Source organism: Saccopteryx bilineata, chromosome 1 (genome assembly GCF_036850765.1).
Source record: "Saccopteryx bilineata isolate mSacBil1 chromosome 1, mSacBil1_pri_phased_curated, whole genome shotgun sequence".
NCBI lineage: Eukaryota > Metazoa > Chordata > Mammalia > Chiroptera > Emballonuridae > Saccopteryx > Saccopteryx bilineata.
This window is the reverse complement of record NC_089490.1, coordinates 357,435,437-357,457,501: the sequence shown is the minus strand read 5'-3', so window position 1 is coordinate 357,457,501 and position 22,065 is coordinate 357,435,437. Positions and strand designations below refer to the sequence as shown.

General features: G+C 44.5%; 1 non-coding gene across 1 annotated transcript; it reads left to right on the top strand.

Annotated features, from left to right (window-relative positions):
- Positions 1-17,829: 17,829 nt before the first annotated feature.
- On the top strand, positions 17,830-17,936 carry LOC136321669 (U6 spliceosomal RNA). The gene has a single exon (XR_010728808.1). It is a non-coding gene; the product is annotated as a U6 spliceosomal RNA (small nuclear RNA).
- The last annotated feature ends 4,129 nt before the right edge of the window (positions 17,937-22,065 follow it).

Here is a 22,065-nt window from a genome sequence, read left to right as displayed (position 1 = left end):
AAATATCTTTGATTGTATTACTTTGAAAGTTTTAATGTTTTTGTGAATCCTCTAAACAAAAGTTGTAAGCTTGCTAATAATTGTGTCATGATGTAATGCTCCCTCCAACCTGTGTGTGATCAATGGTATATAACCAGCCTCTGAAATGTATTTGGTACACACAATTTGGGTCTGCAAATGCCCCTGTGTCAGCCATATGTGGCCAGTATATTTAATAAATCTCTCCTTTAATAAAACCCTTCGAAATTCATCTGGACTTGGTGTCTCTATATAAACCCGTGGAAGTGAGGTACAGGGTACTTTACAACATATGGTGCCCAACGTGGGGCTGCAGTGTTTTGCATCACTGGGTAGAGACACCTCGAATCGGCTGGTCTCTCTGGGGGACTGCCTAACCCCGCTGGAATCTTGAGGAGAGGTGCCACTTAGATGTTTTCAGGGCTCCCCATTTTCCTGTAGGGTTTGGACAGTTCTTCAGCAGATACCCCCAGTTCCCAAATTCAATGATTTGGATAATTCAGCAGAGAAATCAAGGAGATAGGTAAAGCAAATCTTTTGCTTTGTTGAAATCTGTTTGGGACTAGGATGTAGGTAAGGCAGATCTGTGGCTTTGCTGTTTGTGACTACAAAGATATGTAGGTAAAGCAGACTTTCTGCTTTATGCTTTACTGAGTTGGGACTCCAGATGTGTGTAGGTAGGGCCATCTTCTGTTTTGCTGTTTGGAACTAGTCTGTTTGTCTGGATCTGCTGTATGAGGATTGGACACAATCTTACTCATGTGGTGGACTCTCCAAGACTGAGACGTCTGTGGAGAGTTTTGGGTCTTGCCTTAGGCTTATCTGGGACACATCTGGTTGTACTCTGGAAGAGATGTCCATTTGTGTTTGCACATTTATCCATGCTTTAGGAAGACAATTAGTGGGAACTGAGTCAACCAGGTTGATTAGTTCTGCCTCAGGCTTCCAGAGGTGTCTGTTTGTGTCCGCACATTTGCTTGTGCTCTAGGAAGACCATTAGTGGGCACCAAGTTAATCCTGAACTTCCAGAGACATCTAGTTGTACTCTCAGAGAAAGACCTGAGTGGGGACATTTGGTAGTGCCACATTTGGTGGTGCTCTTGGGAAAAGACCTGCGTGGGAGCTGAGTTAATACTGAGCTGATCAGTCTTGTCTCAGGACTTCCAGGGACACCTTTGTGTTTGTTGAGGTCTCAGTCTTTGTTTTTAATGTTTCTGTCTAGAAACCCCTGAGTAATTGCTGTGTTAGTGAGAATTTCTGGTGCTTGAGCCTAAGCAGATATTTAGCCTATGAGCACCTGAGAGGCCACTAGGGGAACTCTTCCTGTAAAGCCAGAAGCCAAGGCCACTATCAAAGCAGCCTCCTGGCCCATGCAGGTTCACATTGGATTCGGACAGTCGGTAAAGAAACAATGGAGCCTGACCAGGTGGTGGCACAGTGGATAGAGCGTCGGACTGGGATGCGGAAGGACCCAGGTTCAAGACCCCGAGGTCGCCAGCTTGAGCGCGGGCTCATCTGGCTTGAGCAAAGAGCTCACCAGCTTGGACCCAAGGTCGTTGGCTCCAGCAGGGGGTTACTTGGTCTGCTGAAGGCCCACGGTCAAGGCACATGTGAGAAAGCAATCAATGAACAACTAAGAAGTTGCAACGCGCAACGAGAAACTGATGATTGATGCTTCTCATCTCTCTCCATTCCTGTCTGTCTGTCCCTGTCTATCTCTGCCTCTGTAAAAAAAAAAGAAAAAAAAAAAAAAAAGAAACAATGGAGCCAAAAACTGATGGGCCATAGTCTTTAATTCTAGCTTGCACCCGGCGGGCAAGTAAAAATATACACTGGGCTCCAAAACCCACTCACATTCAGTGCTCACAAAGCTACTGACTTATCTGAGTTTCCTAGAATCACAGGTTTCTAGCTTACCAGACTTATTCTCCTCAGTTCCCCATCTCCTTCCTTATCCCAGATACAAACTCTGCACAAACTGGCATCTCACTCAGCACTCCGCCATCTTGGCTGCTTTTCCTGGCCACATGGCCTCTTTCTGCTCTCTGCTCTGCTCCCTCTGCTCTCTCATGCTAATCATCCAGGAACCAAGAGCACAAGCTCTCATTCTGCCCCCATTTTATAGTGTAGAAATCCAAACCTTTAATCCAATATACAAAACAGGGAAGTCTCTAATACAAAGTCACTTCTCTGAGGCATGATTGGATTGTACTGCCCCACATCAAAAAAGGGTGGGAAAGGCTTAATCCCAAAACCAAGCCCCAGGCTACAACGATCCTGCCTGCCCCCAACACACATTAATATCACCTGGGCAATGGCCTCCACATGGGCAGCATTATCTTTTACAAAGTGAGCATAATATATTTTATCTGCCCAACACTTCCCTTGTCTATTGAACTGTGTAAAGTGATCTGTTTTGTCTTTTTGTTTTGTCAGAAAAAGCTCTGATATAATTTTAATTAAAATAAATAAAGCACACTCATTTAAATTTCTTAATTTATAATTCATGTATGTGAAGTCTTTGCTTAATGTTTAAACGTGTTTGTTTTTAAGGCCTAAATTAAGTTTTTACATGTACCTCTGGCTTCAGGGCACTCTGTCTGATTTCTCCCCTGAAGAAATCATTCTCTTCTGATGGCTCCTTCCTCTTGTCTTGTGTAATAATTAATACCTCCATAGTCAAACATCCTTTATTCTAGGTGCTAGTTATTATCTGTCTTATCATTTTGCTTTTATTAGTGTGCTAATTCCTGGATTTTCCCAGATAGTTTCAATTTTGTAAATCGGTGGCCCTAGGTATTAAATATGGGAGGAGGGCCTAGTACACAAAAGACCCCTTTAGGCTGTCTCCTAAAGCACTTTCAAGAAGCTTATGGAGACAACCGTGGATACAAAAGTAAATGGTCTAAGAAAAGGCTTCGCATGCTCTATGAATCAGAATGGCCCACCTTTAGGGTTTGATGGCCATCAGCCAGAACTTTTAACCCCTGGCTAGTAAGGGAAGTTTGAAATATCATAACTGAGTGTTGGGCAGATAAAATGTATTATGCTCACTTTGTTAAAGAGGCCATTGTCCAGGTGATATTAATGTGTGTTGAGAATTGTTGTAGCCTGAGGCTTGGTTTTGGGATTAAGCCTGTCCCACCCTTTTTGGTGTGAGGTGGTACAATCCTATCATGCCTCAGAGAAGTGACTTTGTATTAGAGACTTCCCTATTATGTATATTGGATTAAGGGTTTGGACTTCTACACTATAAAATGGAGGCAGAACGGGACTTGGCGCTTGGTTCCTGAGATTATCATTAGAACAGAGAGCAGAGGAGAGCAGAGAAAGGCCACGTGGAGGAGGCCAGGAGAAGCAGCCAAGATGGTGGAGTGCTGAGTGAGATGCCAGTTTGTGTAGAGTTTGTATTTGGGATAAGGAAGGAGATGGGGAACTGAGGAGAATAAGTCTGGTGAGCTAGAAACCTTTGATTCTAGGAAACTCGGATAAGTCAGTAGCTTTGTGAGCACTGAGTGTGACTGGGTTTTGGAGCCCAGTGTGTATTTTTACTTGCCCGCCAGGTGCAAGGTAGGATTAAAGGCTATGGCCCATCAGTTTTTGGCTCCATGGTTTCTTTACCGACTGTCCGAATCCAATGCGAACCTGCATAGGCCTGGCTGCTCTGATGGTGGCCTTGGCCTTGCCTGCTGGCTTTACACTGAGGATCCAGGCCACCCTGATCAGTTTCCATACATTAATCAATGGTTGAATTTAACAATGAATCTGTCACAATGGCTAAAAGCTTGCTCAATACAGAAAGGGTGCTATGTCTTCCTAGTCTGGCCAGATTTACATCTAGGACAGAAAAAAAAATCCAAGAAAAAGAATGAAGACTTCACTAGAAAAAATCAACGCACATATTGCAATAGGAAATACACCTGGGAAAGTGTTTCACCAGCCTCTAGGAGAAAGGGGCAGCAAGTGAGAAATTTAAATAAGGAAAAAATAAAAAGCCAAGCCAGGACGTGTGAGGTGTGAAACGAGGGAGTATGGGTGCGACCACGGAGAAGCAAGCGCAGGCCTGCTCCTTTCCCATCCCACCATGCTCCTGCCTCAGCTACTGCAGTGCACCTGAGTGGGAGGGGGACAAAGGGCAGCAGGCCGAGCACCAAGAGAGGAGCCCCGCCACCGCCTCCCGGCGCTCGGCTAGGCTAGGGTTCAGCCTGCCTCAGGATGTATAAGAAAAGAAAACAAGGCCAGGTAAAAGAGTTTAAAAATTAACAAAACACGGGTGTGGACCTTGCTGGTTATCAGTTTCTTGAAATAAATTGCAACTCTAAAATAAGTGATAGAATCATGAATAACAGGATTATAGAGGATGGGATTATCAGAGACAGGCCCTCCAGCTGCCTCTCCCCTACCCCTCCCTAGGACCTGGGGGTGGCGTGGGCCGTCTATGAGTTGGAGTGATGACTTGTTGCCCTCCACTGGTGTGTAAAAAATTATAGAAGGGAAAATAAGTATAAAATATAAAAAAGTAGCACTGGGAGAAGAGTTCTGACTCTCTCCCACAAGGCCAAGGCGGGTGTTGGGTCCCCTCCAAGTTTCCCCTCCCCTTCCCCAATTCCTTCGTATGGCATGGTTGTTGTCTGATGTGGGAGGCATGGGATTCACAGGGGAGACCCACTGCTTTAGCCATAATAGAAAATTGTAAAAAAGAATTTTCAGGGAATTGCAGGGAATTGCTAAAGCAGCCCACTGTTAGGAAGGTAAGTTTGTAAAAATTGTATTTTTTAATTTGTTGCTTTTTTGGTAAGAAATAAGGCTAGACAGCTGTTGGGGGGGAGTGAAAGTTAGCTTAGTTCTTGGAAATGCTGGGTTGTGCAAGAAGGGACAGGCCTGCCAGATGCCTCTGCCTCTTTCCCCTTCCCTAAGAACCCTGGTTGGAAAACTGCTGCTCGCAAACAAGCTCATGGACCACATAAGGCCTTTTGTCCCCTTGGGCATAGCTCTCCAATGGAGTGCCATGTTTGGGCACTGCTTCAATAAGGAATGTGCCTACCTATATAGTTTAAATTTAAAATTTGACTCTCAAAAGAAATTTTAATTGTTGTACTGTTAATAATTGGCTCTATTGACTAATAAGTTTTCCAACCACTGGGTTAAGAGTGGTGACTTATTGTCTCCCACTGCTGTGTGAAAAAATTTAAAAAATTATTTTCTATGTTAAAAATATATGTTATTTCAAAGGTCTTTTGTTAATGCTCTTTATTTGCTGTTTCATAGCCCTGTGATATTGAAACCTTAGCTTAAATATTAGGGAATATATAATAATTGTTAATAATGTCTTTTTATGTAATGTTTAGTTTATTATCATTTTGAAACAGTATTGTTCAATGTTAGGTCACCAAAACCCAGAGGGACAAATATTAGTATTGATTAGCCTAATAGTAAAATTACAGCATAAATAAGGTGTGCTCGACAAATGCTTAAAGGTCAATTATAAATAATATAAAGAAAGGGAGTCATATCCTGAAACTCCTGCAAATCTATTTTTATCATGCTTTTTACTTAAAAATTTCTTTTAAATGCTAATGTACAGAGTTATTCAGCAGCGGAGAGACTCTGGAATCCTACAGAAGACACCAAACCTGTTTCTCTTGCAAACTTGTACCCTCTTTTATTTGATCCAGCTGTTTTTTGTCTTTTTCTAATCAGCTCCAGATATATGAAAAATTTATATAGACATATAAGGACCCTCAAGCCCCTCAGCAAGATCTTCTGAGCATGGCTTTTAAGGTCCATAATGACCAAGAGAGAAACAGAAAAGGCAGATAGAGCCCAGAAAGAGATCAGGGAAGATACCAGCTCTTAACATATGCCCTTAAAGGCTCCAACGCCCTGAAGGGGGCTTCATAGGACTCCATCGAGGCCCTGCTTCAAGAGTGGAAAAAAAGATCATTGAACTAAAGCCTGCCAAGCTTCTCAGCTCCCCACCAGAGACATGCCTTTGCTGTGGGAGAAAGGGACACAGGAAGGTAAGCTGCCCCCTCCCTCTCTAAGGGAAGGTTCAGTCTCTTCCAGCCCTGCTCCAGCCACCTGTGACCTGACCTTGCCTAGCCTGCTGGGACTTGCCACTGAAAGCTAAAGGTGCCCAGGGCCATTGACCCCCATCTCAAGTCACCTAGGGTATTTCTTCCAAATAGCAGGTAAACAGATCTCATTTCTTGTAAACATGAGGGCCACTTACTATGCCTTACCTGAGTATTCGAGTTTTATTTATCCCTCGAATATCTCTGTTGTGGGTATTAATAGTCTCATTTTCTGTTGCTTTGTTTAATGTATAGTGTCTCCTCTTATCTCAATGCCCCATGTCTATTTTAGGCTGGGACCCACTCCTAATTTAGACAAATTTACCTCTGCCACTCAGCATAGTGTATCCCAAGGTTCTCTTCACCATGCCATGGTTGCAGAGCCTCAGGGGAAGGCACCCTGGGTTCATCTCTCCAGTTTAAAGAAAACGAAAGCTCTGTCACCGTATGTGCTGCAGAGGGCTTTTCTAGTCTACCTGAATCATTGCCAGTGAGAAGAAATGGTCATTGGGATTTAGACTCTAGTTGCAAAGTGTGAAAATGTGAACAAAACTCCAGTGCTTTGTGGGACTTTTCCTGAATATGTGTGACTCCTGCTCCTTGGGACAGTTCTCAGACTGAAGTGGGGATTTGGTTACATTTGCAAATAATATGAAGTGGTGATGGTGTCAACATAGACTTAGGGAAATTACATTAACATGTTAAGGACATTTAAGACTGTAAGAATTTTACTTTAAATTCTGTTGTATTAGTTAAGACTTTGCTTAATAATCTAATTGGCCTTAATTACTTCATTGTATTAGGACACTTGTATTGTTAACATTAGCTGTTTTAATTTTGTTATTTATTTTATATTTTTCCAGTCTGCCTCAAAGTCAGAACATGGGAATTCAAATGAGTAGGAAAATGCTACCTAAAACCAGTGGGGTTTTTAAAAACTTCACTAAAACCCTTGTTACTAAAGTTTTATTCAAAACCAATTAGAAAAAGATTTTGTCAACAGGAAAGGAATAATTTAAAAAGCCAGACTTAGAATATATTACATAAGGCATAATATCTGAGTGTTTAGTTTATGCCCAAGTGAATACTAAGCAAAGTAAAAAAATTGTGAAAAGAAACGGAGAGAGAAACCTTTCCCAAGTAAACATTTAGAGATATATACATTTTACTAAAGTAATTGACAACTTTTCCTACTAGAAGTGGGGCCACAGTGACAATTATTAGAAAGTTGCTATATAGAATTCCTTCCAGATTTAGCTTACCTACATTCTAATGTTAGGACTACATTTGTGTTCAAAATCTCACAGCTAGTAAGAAAGGAACCCAATATTAATTAGAAACTAATTTGAAGTTACATTGTGCCCACAGGTCCCAAAAGTTCAGGGCAGGTAGGCGCATGAATCAAATAGTATAGAAAACTTTAACCAAATTTGTTTTTAAAACCGGTGAGAAGTGGCTCTCCTTAGCGCAAGCTACACCCCCTCTTTCCCCTCCAGCAGCCAGCTTGGCTGTCCCTAAGTGTTAAAGGTTTTAAAATGAAAAGTTCTGACTAAAATTAAATTGTTACAAAAGCCAGTTAATTTTATATAAGTTGCAGAAGGTTTGGACACGTTTGTAAGAAATTAATCAGTAACATTTGTTTCTTTAATGAACTGTATTGCTATCAATGCTGTTGTAGCATCCACCGGGTACGAGAACAAATGTCGGAGACTTTTAGGAGTTAAGATGTTACTTTATTGGCCAGTTTAACCTGCGCAGGGGCGAACTCCCGAGATGTCCGGAGACACCGTGCCCACAAGGAGCTGCAAATGGGAGCCGCCCCTAGCACTCACAGCTAAATCTTTTTATAAGCTAAGCAAGCAAGCCTCATACAGAAGCAAATTTGGCATTTAGCAATTGGCTCCCCTAAATTAAATTCTAGTCACGTGCCTTAGTAACCAGTCATACAGTTGAAAGCTCCAGCTGGAAATATCCCTATCTATCCCCTAGGATGTGGTTACATTTACTGTCTTAGGAGTTCTTGTGGCTTCCTTATCTCAAGGACTCCTTAGCTCCTAGCCATCCTGGGAGTCTAACGACTTCTCTATCTCAAGGACTCTTCAGCTCCTAGCCATCCTGGGAGTCTGGGCTCACCTGTTTACTGGACTAGTTCCTTTGAAGTTATTTCTAAAGCCTATTAATATATTTTATAGCTTTTTATTCGAATGTCACATTTCCTCCTCTTCTTTGTCCTAGTTAAATCCTTAACTATAACGCGGGTTTCCTCTTGCAGGTACTGGTTTAATACTGAACAACATACAAAAGAAAACTATTGCTACAATTCGGGTAAGAACCGCACTTTTAAGGGATTGTGGGGATCCGCTTCGACTCTCCATTTTGCTTCCTTCAAGCTCGGTTCTTGAGCTAACTTTACATGTGATAGATGAATCCAGTAAGGTTTTTCAGCTATTCTCACAGCCGTGGGTGTGCTGAACAGTACCTGGAACGGTCCTTGCCACCGAGCGTCAAGGTTCTCGCGACGGTGGTTAAGAATCCATACCCATTGTCCTGGCTCCGGTGGAGTTGGCAGTGGAAGTCCTTTGAGTTGGTCCTTCTGCTGGTCTCTAAGCGCCCGTACTTCTGCACGTATCAGTTGTAATGCCTGTAAGGACTTTAGAAAACTTTGATTAGAACCCTCAATTTCTTCCCTTGTTATTTGTGGAACCAAAGATTTGGTTGCCCATACATTAATTTATAAGGAGTCTATTTTCCTGTATAAGGTGTGTTTCGAACCCTATATAATGCAAAAGGGAGTAGCTCTACCCAGTTTTCGCTAGTCTCCTCTCTTAACTTAATTATAGTCTCTTTAAGGGTCCTATTCATCCTCTCGACTTGCCCTGAACTTTGAGGCCGATAAATGCAGTGTAATTTCCAATTGATCCCTAATCTTTTTGCCAATTCTTGTGATACTTTGGACACAAAAGCAGGTCCATTATCTGACCCTACAGCAATGGGAATGCCATATCGTGGAATGATTTCTCTTAAAAGTATTTTACAAACTGTTGAAGCAGTTTCTCCTTTTGTAGGAAAAGCCTCAGTCCATCCAGTAAAGGTGTCTATTAGAACAAGCAAATATTTGTAGCCTAATTTCCCTGGAGTCATTTCGGTAAAGTCTACTTCCCACAGCTCTCCAGGAGCTTTTCCTCGGTGCCTGATGAGAGGAGGTAATTTCTTATTGACAGCATTTACTTTGGCACAGGCTTGACACCTAGACACAATAGAGTGTATGATATCCCTGATTTCTGCTCCCTCATAATATTTTCTTACTAGATGTTCTAGTTTTTGTTGTCCTAAGTGGGAGCTGCTATGTATTTCTTGAATTATTTGTCTTAACACTCCTTGTGGTAGGTATATTCTGTTGTCTGGTAATTCTATCCATCCCTGTTTACTTTTCTTACCCCCTAGTTGCTCACCTTTCTCTTCTTCTTTAGGCTCATACCTCGGTTCTATTTGCAAAGTAGGGGGTGGGATGAGTAGTAGTTGGTTAACGTGTTCCTCCTCTTCTGCTGCATTCCGTGCCGCTCGATCAGCAAAGTGGTTTCCTTTTACTATAGGGGAATCCCCCTTTTGATGTCCTTTGCAATGTATTATTGCCACCTTTTTAGGCAACTAAATGGCTTCTAATAAAGCTACAATTTCATTCTTATTTTTAATTTCTTTTCCTGTAGTAGTCAACAACCCACGCTCCCGGTAGATGGCGCCATGTACATGGGCAGTGGCAAAGGCAGATCTACTGTCTGTATAGATGTTGGCACTTTTCCCTTCAGCAATTCTAAGGGCCTGTGTGAGTCCGATAAGCTCATCCCGTTGTGCAGATGTGCCTTTAGGCAGTGCCTTTTTCTATAACACAGTATCTTGAGTGGTCACTGCGGTTCCAGCATACCTTTGCCTATCCCGAACATAGCTACTTCCATCTGTGAACAGGGTTAAATCTACCTTCTCATAGGCCTGATCCCATAGATCTGGTCTGGCTCCTGTAATGGTATCTAATACTTGTCTACAGTCATGGATCACCGATGAGTCTGGCAACGGGAGCAATGTAGCAGGATTCAAAGCCGTTGTTTTCAAAAATTGTATTGCGGGGGGGTTCAGCAACTGTGCCTGATACTGTGTTAGTCGGGCGTTCGAGATCCACCTATCCGGTGGAGCCCGCAGCACTTGTTCTAAATAGTGCTCTCTAATGACCTGAATGTCTTGACCTAGAGTCAGTTTACTGGCCTCCTTAACAAGGATGGAGGTAGCAGCAAGTGCTCTCAAACAATTGGGCCATCCTGATGACACGGGATCTAGTCTTCTGGACAGATAGGCTATTGGTCTCTTCCAAGGTCCCAGTTCTTGACAGAGGACCCCTAGAGCAATGCCCTTTTTCTCAGTCACAAATAGTTGAAAGGACTTAGACAAGTCTGGCAGGGTTAATGCCGGGGCTGCAACTAGGGCCTCCTTAAGTTTTTGAAAAGACTCTCGTGCCTCCTCTGTCTATACAAATTGTTCCTCTTTTCCCCGTGTTAACTCATGCAAAGGTTTGGCCAGTTCTGCAAATCCCAGTATCCAAAGTCTGCAATATCCTACAGCACCTAAAAATTCTCGCACTTGTCTTTTACTGAAAGGCTCAGGAATCTGTAATATGGTCTGAATTCTTTGGCTAGACAAACTACGTTGTCCTCCCCTCAAGTCATACCCCAAGTAACTCACGGTTTGGGTGACAATTTGGGCCTTCTTAGCAGATACTCGATAGCCCATCCGTTGCAATTCTTGGAGTAGTTCTAACGTAGCTTCCTGGCAACTCTCCTGGTTTGGGGCCGTGATAAGGAGATCGTCCACATACTGCAGCAGTACAATTGAAGAGTGGCCGGCTCGAAACTCCTGTAAGTCTTTGCATAAAGCCTCATTAAATATGGTTGGGGAGTTCTTAAAACCCTGAGGGAGCCTGGTCCAAGTGTATTGGCCTGAAAGTCCATTCTCGGGATCATTCTACTCAAAGGCAAACATTTCCTGACTTTGCTTTGCTAATGGAATGCAAAAGAAGGCATCTTTCAAATCTAATACTGAATAGAAAACATGAGTCGGTGGCAATGAACTTAATAGGGTATAGGGGTTTGGCACAGTAGGATGTATGGTCTCTACCCGAGCATTCACTTCACGCAGGTCCTGCACTGGGCGATAGTCTTGAGTTCCAGGCTTTTGTACTGGTAGCAAAGGAGTGTTCCAGGCAGATTGGCATTCCCGGAGAATCCCGGCTTCCAATAAGCGCCTCAAGTGCTGCGCTATACCCTGTTTAGCCCGAGCAGGCACAGGATACTGTCTGATGTGTACTGGGCTAGCATCGCTCCGCAACAGCACTACTACAGGCGGCTGATGTATTGCCAATCCCGGAGGATTGTTCTCTGCCCAAACTCCAGGAACCTGCTGCTTTACTTCCTCGGGGACGCCCTTAAACCCGCTCTTACCTTCCGGGAGGGAGGCAATCAGGTATTCTTCTGATATTGGCACAGTCACTAATACCTTGCCTTCTGCATCCTTCTCCTGGTTGAAGGTTATTGTTGCTTGAAATTTTTGCAACAGATCTCGTCCCAACAGCGGGTAAGGGCAGTCTGGAATAATCAGGAAGGAATGAGTAATAGTCCCTCGCGCCAGGTCCGTAATCCGTGCAGTGGCTCGAGGATATGTGACAGCTTTGCCAGTGACCCCTATTACCTTTGTGGATTCCTTTTGTAATGTCCCAAGTGGTCTCTTTAGGACGGAATAAGTGGCCCCCGTGTCAACTAGAAAGGTAGTTGGTTTCCCTTCAATTGACAGTGTGACCATAGGCTCCTGGGGGCCAATGGAAATGGAGCCTTGGCCCCGTCAATCTAATTGGAGCAAAACTTGTGAGCCTTGTTCCTGATTTACGGCCTGTAGCTTAGGGCAATCCTTCTTCCAATGTCCCTTCTCTTTGCAATAAGCACACTGGTCTCTATCTAATTGCTTCTGCGGGAAAGTTTCCTTCTTTCCCTTAAAGGGCTGCTGTTTCCCTTTCTTTCCTTTTGATTGCTGTGCCAAGAGTAGTTTTACAGCTGCTCTCCCTAACTCAGGGTCATCGCGATTGACAAAGACTCTCTGTGCTATTTCTAATAATTCACTCCTATTCTTTCCCTCAAATCCTTCTATTTTCTGGAGCTTCTTTCTAATGTCTGGGGCTGCCTGAGTGACAAAGGTTATGTTTATTAGCTTGCGATTTTCCTCTGCCTCAGGATCAATAGGGGTATAAACCCGGTAGGCCTCCATTAGCCGCTCTAAATATGCAGCAGGGGACTCATCCCTCCCCTGAGTTACCTCACCTACCTTACTAAAGTTGGTTGGTCTCTTAGCAGCTGCCCTTATTCCCCTTAATAGAGCCTGGCGATATTGGGTAAGCGATTCCCTATCCCTGTCATTGTTTGGATCCCAACTGGGGGGGCTCCTGGGGAGAGTCCTCTCTAGGTCCCTTTCAGTGCCCCCTTCTTCCCTAAATACTTTTTCAGCTTCTTGGCTGATGCGGGTTCTTTCTTCCGTTGTGAACAAAGTGTGCAAAAGCTGCTGACAATCATCCCAAGTTGGTTGATGGGTCCTGAAAACAGTCTCAAGCAAAGAAATTAACCCCTGAGGTTTCTCTGAAAATGGCGGGGTCTGATGTTTCTAATTATAAATGTCACTAGTAGAAAAAGGAATATAAATCATTCGGGACGGTGCATGTGATCCTTCATCTAGCGGGGGCAACACCTCCCTAAGAGGTAACATTGGGGCACCTCCGGCAAAGGAAGGTTGAGCATAAGGAGTTCCCCCCCGGGTGTGGGGAGGACTCTGGACATTCTCGGGCACAGTTGAATCTGGCTCCCTGGGCTTCTGATAAGGAGGAGGATAATTTACAGGGTCTGCTATATCCTCAGTAACATCAGAAAGGACCGGATACGATTTGGGATGCTCTTTTTCAGGTGCAGGTGGAGCGGAGGGAGGGCGAGGCTTAATGTCCGCAGCACTCACACAAATAGCTCTCTTAACCCTTTGATTTGCTTTTATGCACCTCTTAATGTACCCAGGTTTATCTGTAGCTATATCTATCCAAACATCTATATACACATATTGGTCTGGGTGAGGTACCTGATATATAATAGCTCTTACTGCAAAAACTATGGGCAGATCAAAAGTTCCTTCAGATGGCCATCCAACCTTAAGAGATGGCCACTCTACTTGGCTTAAGGTTCGGAGAGTTTCTCGATCGGGTGGAGGTCCCCCATAACCCTGAGCTCTCTTCTGAAAATCAGAGAAGTTACTTAAAATGCAATCAAGAGGGGACTTAAGAGTAGATTCTTGCTGTCCCATCTCACGGTGCTTGTTCTTCTTAGCCAGGTATGCTTCTAGTCCTACAAAGACAACACACAGGATTCCCCACCCTATAAGCAGGGTAATCTAAATAGATGAGCGCTGATCACACTGTACTGGCAAACAAATTAACACTAAACACAACAATGCAGCAAATCCCAGGAGGGCAATACACAAAATTTCCCACACAGTCATTCAGGCTAAACAAACAACCAGACAGCAGCGCGGCGCAGCGCGAGTGAGCTCACTACTTTGAAACGATCGATCGATTTCAGACAGAAACAGAAACCTCGGCCGGCAGCGTCCTGCCCTTTGGCCCGAGTGTCTGGGCGGGTCACTGACAGTGTCCTGTCTGCCACCACAGACTGTAAGAGCTCCGGAGCCAGAATACAAAACCAAACCAAATGAGGATCCTCCGTGAATACTTACTCAGCTCGAGCTGTCCTTCCGGTCTCCAACCCAAAACTCCGCCAAGGGAGAATCCCGGACGAGCCCCCAAAATGTAGCATCCACCGGGTACGAGAACAAATGTCGGAGACTTTCAGGAGTTAAGATGTTACTTTATTGGCCAGTTTAACCTGCGCAGGGGCGAACTCCCGAGATGTCTGGAGACACCGTGCCCACAAGGAGCTGCAAATGGGAGCCGCCCCTAGCGCTCACAGCTAAATCTTTTTATAAGCTAAGCAAGCAAGCCTCATACAGAAGCAAATTTGGCATTTAGCAATTGGCTCCCCTAAATTAAATTCTAGTCACGTGCCTTAGTAACCAGTCATACAGTTGAAAGCTCCAGCTGGAAATATCCCTATCTATCCCCTAGGATGTGGTTACATTTACTGTCTTAGGAGTTCTTGTGGCTTCTTTATCTCAAGGACTCCTTAGCTCCTAGCCATCCTGGGAGTCTAACGACTTCTCTATCTCAAGGACTCTTCAGCTCCTAGCCATCCTGGGAGTCTGGGCTCACCTGTTTACTGGACTAGTTCCTTTGAAGTTATTTCTAAAGCCTATTAATATATTTTATAGCTTTTTATTCGAATGTCACACTGTCTGTTTAATATCTATTACAGCCTCATGCTCTTCAGTAAATTAAGTCAAGGATTTTACTTAGGAGATAAAACCAGTGGGGAATGTGGTAAGGTATCAAAAAGTTGCAAAATTAATATTTGATATTCTAGGAGGAAAGGTCAGCTTTATGTCTCGTCCTTCCTTTGGGGAGGGGAGGAAGAAGAATGTAGAAGTTTCTGGCTTGCAAGGACAATGAAGCATTTAGTTTTAACTATAGAATAAAGGTTGTCTGAGGAACTTCTTTTCTCTTTCAATAAGAGACAGAATTTACATACCACTCTACACTGATTTAGGCCCTCCCTTCCTTCCTGGAATCCTGAGAGTAACATACCTCTAGGCAAAGGAGGAGAGATAGATACTAAAAATTTGTAAATATCTTTGATTGTATTACTTTGAAAGTTTTAATGTTTTTGTGAATCTCCTAAACAAATGTTGTAAGCTTGCTAATAATTGTGTCATGATGTAATGCTCCCTCCAACCTGTGTGTGATCAAGGGTATATAACCAGCCTCTGAAATGTATTTGGCACACACGATTTGTGTCTGCAAATGCCCCTGTGTCAGCCATATGTGGCCGGCATATTTAATAAATCTCCTTCTTTAATAAAACCCTTCAAAATTCATCTGGACTTGGTGTCTCTATGTAAACCCACAGAAGTGAGATACGGGTACTTTACAACACTAGCACATGTGACAAATGAAAGCTTCGAAGTTGCCTTGAAAAGGGGCTGTGAAGATGAGCTGTGTGCAATGTAAGATTCCAGCAGAAAAAGTCCCCAAGTCTTCTTGGATGATCAAAAGAGTGGAAACTTGTGCCCTGGCCGGTTGGCTCAGCGGTAGAGCGTCGGCCTAGCGTGTGGAGGACCCGGGTTCGATTCCTGGCCAGGGCACACAGGAGAAGCGCCCATTTGCTTCTCCACCCCTCCGCCGCGCTTTCCTCTCTGTCTCTCTCTTCCCCTCCCGCAGCCAAGGCTCCATTGGAGCAAAGATGGCCCGGGCGCTGGGGATGGCTCTGTGGCCTCTGCCTCAGGCACTAGAGTGGCTCTGGTCGCAATATGGCGACGCCCAGGATGGGCAGAGCATCGCCCCCTGGTGGGCAGAGCGTCGCCCCATGGTGGGCGTGCCGGGTGGATCCCGGTCGGGCGCATGCGGGAGTTTGTTTGACTGTCTCTCCCTGTTTCCAGCTTCAGAAAAATGGAGGGAAAAAAAAGAGTGGAAACTTGATTTCTGTGGATCATGGAAAAGAAGAATGCCTGGTTCCGATGCCAGAGAGTTCAGACTAGACCAGCAAGAGGGCTGCAGGTTGCTGAAACAAGGTTTTAACATCCATTAAATTTTTGGCCCTCACATAATTTACTCAAGGCCAAGATACAGAGTGGAACTCCCTTCTCCTACCTCCTTGGCCCAAGAGTGGTCTCCTGCATTGCTGCAGCTGCCACTCTAAGCAAGAGGAGGAGAGGTTAGTGAAGAGTGTGTCCATATAGGCACCATGTGTTCTCTCTCTCTCTCTCTCTCTCTCTCTCTCACACACACACACACACACACACACACACACACACACACACACACACACACACACACAAGACCCAAGACAATTCAGCAGCAGTCTGAGGCAGGAAATGAAGTCTCCACTTCTTTCCAGTTAAGGAAATTGAAGTACTAGCTCCCATTGGAGAAATCAAAGCAGCATTGTTTCAAAGAACAAAACAGTCCAGGAGAGAACAAAGGTTTTGGCATTAATCCTTCTCTGGAGAAGATGCTATCATAGACTCCCCATCCCACTCAGATGAATCCAGGCTGTTCGGGACTAAAGGCCAACTTACAAGTTTGTTTATCAGGATCATGTTCAAAGATGATCATCTTTCGGTCGTTTGACTAACAATGCCTTCACAGTTGTCAAAATGAGAACAAAATCGAGTGAACTGTAAGAATGGTTTCTAAGAAACAGCAACCTGACAATTGACAGCCACATGAAGCTTCTGGCAGCACATCTGATAGTCATTACGTCTGTGACTCATGTCTGAGTCCAGGGACACCAAATGGCTGCCGTTGACAGTCCAAGCATAAGCATCACTCCAACAAAATAAATTTGTTAAAATGCATTGTAGGAGAGAAGTGTGGAGCTACCCAAGACCGCTATATGGAGAGTCCAACCCTTTCCTACAACCTCTATTTTCAGATGAGAAATTTTATTTTAAGAACAAAATATAAATTAGTACCCACTTCTTGCCAAATCTTATGTTTGGCCCTTGGAAAACAGATGAAAAAGATATAATCCATGTCCTGGAGCTCCGTGTCTGATGGGGACATATGAATAGATAATTTCAATCAATAGTCTGGAGTAGTTTAGGGCAGAGGCAAGGAGCCCAACACACTTCACTTTCTATAGAAGCAGACAACAATAACCAATGTCAGATTATGACCCTGAAACATCAAAAGAAGGTTCAATACCTCACTCAGAAGTACCCTATATGGGAATGGACAGGAGTATGGCTGAGAAGGGTGCACAGGAAGCTTCTAGAGGTATAGGTGTTGTATTATTTCTACATTTTATTATTCTTTTTATTCTTCATTTATTATTTCTTCATTTTATTATTCTTTATTCTACATTTTATATTCTTCTGTATGCATGATAAAAAGAATGGGTGAGCTGAGTCCAATAATACTGAGTCTTCCAATTGAACTATTTATTTACAAAATACTATTTATTATCCCAAGGAAGAAATTGTTCATTAGTGGAATCAAAGCAAGGGATACTTAAAAAACTCCAGGTAAATCATATTACCTGGGGATTAAAAATATTTTTTCTCAAGGGAAACTAGGAAGAAGCAAAAACTTTTAAAAGAAGGACCTATGAAAGAGTAACTGACCTAGTCCCCACTTGGTCTGAACAAGGCTCAGTGAGCTTGATGAGTGCTGTCAGACATTCAGAACCGATTCGATCCTAGGGAGGGTTTTTCCGGGAATTCACCACATGCTCATCACTGAACCCGCCTTCCTAATTTCTTGCAACAAACCTATGAATTAGGTATAGTCTTCTGCTATAATGGAATAGTTGCTCACTTAGGAAACCTTATGTTATAACCACAGTAATGTCAGTGGGAGAAGTGATTTAATTACAGAGTCAGAATAACAATGTGTTTTTTCTTGCCTAAATTTAGGCAAAATTTATTTTAAAATAGAATAGCTCTAATTATGGTTGTAATACTTGTTCTAGTTCTAAATTAACATAAAAGACAATACAATTCACATTCTCTAATCATGACAGATCCAACTGAGGCTTTCAAAACTTACAGTGCAGTGCTCACTTTGGCAGCACTTATACTAAAATTGGGACGATAGGGAGAAGATTAGCTTGGCCCTTACACAAAGATGGCATGCAGATTTATTAAGTGTCCTATATTTTTAGCAAGAAGCACAAATTGGTAGTTATAAAATAGTCACAGGAAAGTAAGTAAAGCATAGAAAATATAGACAATAATATCGTGATAACTGTATATGGTGCCTGTTGGGGTACTGTTCATATAGAGGGGAATACTGCATAAATATGATTTTCTTCCCACTAAGCTGTACACTCGAAACAAATACAAAATAAAATGGAAAGAAAAGAAACTTACAATGTAAGAGAAATGTCTGATTTTATTTTTTCATTTTGAAATCATTTTTATTTTTAAATTACAGCCGATTGCCCTGGCCGGTTGGCTCAGTGGTAGAGCGTCGGCCTGGCATGCAGAAGTCCTGGGTTCGATTCCCGGCCAGGGCACACAGGAGAAGCGCCCATTTGCTTCTCCGCCCCTCCCCTTCTCCTTCCTCTGTCTCTCTCTTCCCCTCCCGCAGCCGAGGCTCCATTGGAGCAAAGATGGCCGGGCGCTGGGGATGGCTCCTTGGCCTCTGCCCCAGGCGCTAGAGTGGCTCTGGTTGCAACAGAGCGATGCCCCTGGAGGGGCAGATCATCGCCCCCTGGTGGGCAGAGCGTCGCCCCCTGGTGGGCGTGCCGGGTGGATCCCGGTTGGGCGCATGCGGGAGTCTGTCTGACTGTCTCTCCCCGTTTCTAGCTTCGGAAAAATACAAAAAAAAAAAAAAAATTATAGCCGATTACTTCATAATATTAGTTTCAGGTGCACACCCCAGTGGAAATGGCTCATTTTAGATGAAGAAAGTGGCCACACTAGGGAAGTGACTTGCCCAAGGTCACATAGCCTGTCAGCATCTCCAAGCAGGATTCCAGGAATACGCCAGGACTCCTAGATTCCAGTATGTCTGCTCTTAACTCACCATTGAGGCATTGCTGCCTTCTCCTGCCGACACCAACCCCGCTGAGAAATGGAAGGCTGAGTGTAAGGTGAGTGGGCGCTGCTGTCGTGGCCATGCAGGTTCTCATTGGATTCAGGCAGATGGTAAAAGAACTGTGGAGCCAAAAACGGTGGGCCACTTTGTTTATTAAAGTCCTGTAACTGCAGACGAGCAAACAGGCAGGGAAGACCACTTCCCTTTTTCTTAGGGCTCTCAAGTCCCTCAGCACTCCAGACTCAGACAGACTCCTAGACCCCCACCAGTCTCAGCCCTCTCCAGCAAAACAGGCTGGGGGGAAAAAACCCCTTCTCCAGCAAACAGTAGCAAATAATGGCCCCTCCTAACCAGAAGAAGGCAATCAGCAATTTGCAATCTGCCACCCTGAGGGCAAGCACCCACAGCCTTCCAGGGACTACACACACGTGACACTGCCCCATGTCAATGCACCAATTAGGCAAAATATAAGCGAGCCAACCTAACATATATGAAACACATTGGTTTGCCCAACACTGAGGTTCTATCTAGTCAAGATGGCAACACAGGAAGATCCTGAACTCACCTCCTCCAAGGATGCACCAAAACTACAGCTGCATGTGGAACAACTTTTCCTTTTAAAAACAACCCCTGAAACCTGACCAGGTGGTGGCACAGTGGATAGAGCACTGGACTGGGATGCTGAGGACCCAGGTTCGAGACCCTGAGGTCACCAGCTTGAGCGCAGGATCATCGGGTTTGAGCAAAGCTCACCAGCTTGAGCCCAGGGTCGTTAGCTCAAGCAAAGAGTCACTTAGTCTGCTGTAGCCCTCCCCCCGCCCATCCCCCCTGTCAAGGTACATATGAGAAATCAATCAATGAATAACTAAGAAACCACAACGAAGAATTGATGCTTCTCATCTCTCTCCCTTCCTGTCTGTCCCTATCTGTCCCTCTCTCTGACTCTCTCTTTCTCTGCCATAAATAAATAAATAAATAAATAAATAAATAAATAAAAACAACCCCTGAAAACTAGCAGAATGACTCCTGCAATTCAGGCAAGTGAGAAGATACCCATATCAAAGGGAGAGGAAAGGCTGACATAATCTCCCGTAAATCCCACTCCGAACCACAATCAAGAGGGAACTCAGAACAAAAGCTTCTCTGAGGAGCACAGAGTTTACACCCCACATAGCACACTCAACTTTTAAGACCTGAGAGATGAGCCCCCAAAACATCTACCTGTGAGAACCAATGGGGTTGGTAGCCCAAAGTCTCATGTGGCCCGGGCACTCACTCACCTCAGGGCCCAGGGCAGGAGCGGCCTTTGAAAGGTGCTGACTTTAGGTGGAGGAGGCTTGCTTGTGAATTTAAAGTGGCAGAGGAAGGGCAGGGCCCTGATGGGGTACCATTCTGGTTGGGAGCTGATGTGGGCCATTTTTGTATACTCCCTCTGCCTTACTAAAGGCTGCAGGTGACATCTTTTTCTTTTTGCATTTTTTTGGTGGGTGCCATTTTTGCACTCCCCCTTTGTTATTTCCCTATTTTCATGCCCTCCCTCTGATGCCCTCCAGAGCCCCAGTATCTCCCAGAGGAGAGCTTCTAAACAGGGAATGGTACCCTGATTTTGACATCTGATGGCTCAATTTTTGTGGTTGCTGCCCTGGGGACAACCCTTAATCCCCTGGCTCTGGAGGCCAGAGGGGCTTGTGTTCCTTGGTCTCATGAAACTGTAACATCAGAGACAGTTCTTGGCAGGCTACCACCCCGGGCACTTCAAAGACAGCAGTCCCGCCTCAACCCATCTTCCTGTGAGAGGCCTATTTGCTCCTCTCGGAGCTGTGGCCTGAGGGGAAGGCTTCCGGTCTGGCACACATCTAGGGATCCGTGGAGCTGCTCTCTGAGAACACAGGCTGGTGCAGAATCCCTGCTCTCCCGACTTCACCCAGCAGTAGCTCATGTAGCTGTCATTCTCAGGGTGTGACAGACCAGGAACTCAGCCTTTGTGGGAAAGAGGCCTATTAGTTTATCATCATAGCTGTGGCCTGAGGGTCTGCCTTCCAATATATTAATATATCACACCTTGTTTATCTAATCCTCCATCCATGGACGCTTATAATTGTTTTTGTAACTTAAGGTTGTAAATAATACTGCAATAAACACAGATATCTTTTTGAGTTGCCTTTTTTTTTTTTTTTTTTTTGTATTTTTCTGAAGCTGGAAACGGGGAGAGACAGTCAGACAGGCTCCCGCATGCGCCCGACCGGGATCCACTGGGCACGCCCACCAGGGGCGATGCTCTGCTCACCAGGGGGCGATGCTCTGCCCCTCCGGGGCCTCGCTCTGCCGCGACCAGAGCCACTCTAGCGCCTGGGGCAGAGGCCAAGGAGCCATCCCTAGCGCCCGGGCCATCTTTGCTCCAATGGAGCCTTGGCTGCGGGAGGGGAAGAGAGAGACAGAGAGGAAGGAGGGGGGCGGTGGAGAAGCAAATGGGCGCTTCTCCTATGTGCCCTGGCCGGGAATCGAACCTGGGTCCCCCGCACGCCAGGCAGACGCTCTACCGCTGAGCCAACCAGCCAGGGCCTTGAGTTGCTTTTTTGTTTGTTTATTTGATAAACCCCCAGAAGTGGAATTGCTAGGTCATATGATAGTTCTATTTTTAATATTTTGAGGAACCTCTATACTGTTTTCCATTTTTGTAACCATGTATGGTGATGGATATTAACTAGTTTTAATGTGATCATTCTGCGATATATACAATATCAAATCATTATATTATATACCTGAAACTAATGTTGTATGTCAATTACACTTAAAAAAAATTTAAAAAAGGCTAATCTTGGCATGCAGGTGCAGGACAATGACATTGCTGAGTTCCAGTGCAGCAAAGCAGAGAACAGGCCAGCCAGGTTTCCTTTGTCAGACTGAGGGACCTTCTCCCTCCTCAGAGGGACATTCCCCATTAGCTGGCATCTCCAGGTTCCAAACGATGGCCAGAGGGGAGCTACACCTGAAGAAACCACAGTGGCTTTTGATGTGGGCAACGTGCCTGTGGGAGAATCCTGCGGATGGGCTCATTTGAGGGCACACCTGGGAGAAATGTCCAGTGAGGTGGAACTGCCTCCAAAACTGCAAATGAGGAAGACCCTCACAAGCACCTGTGTAGCCAAACCCTGGAGCAGGTGGGAAAGTGGAGAAATTACTATCCGCATTAGGTTAAATCCCTCCATAAATAGCTCCCCAAGGTACCACCTGCCAATGAACTTTTGT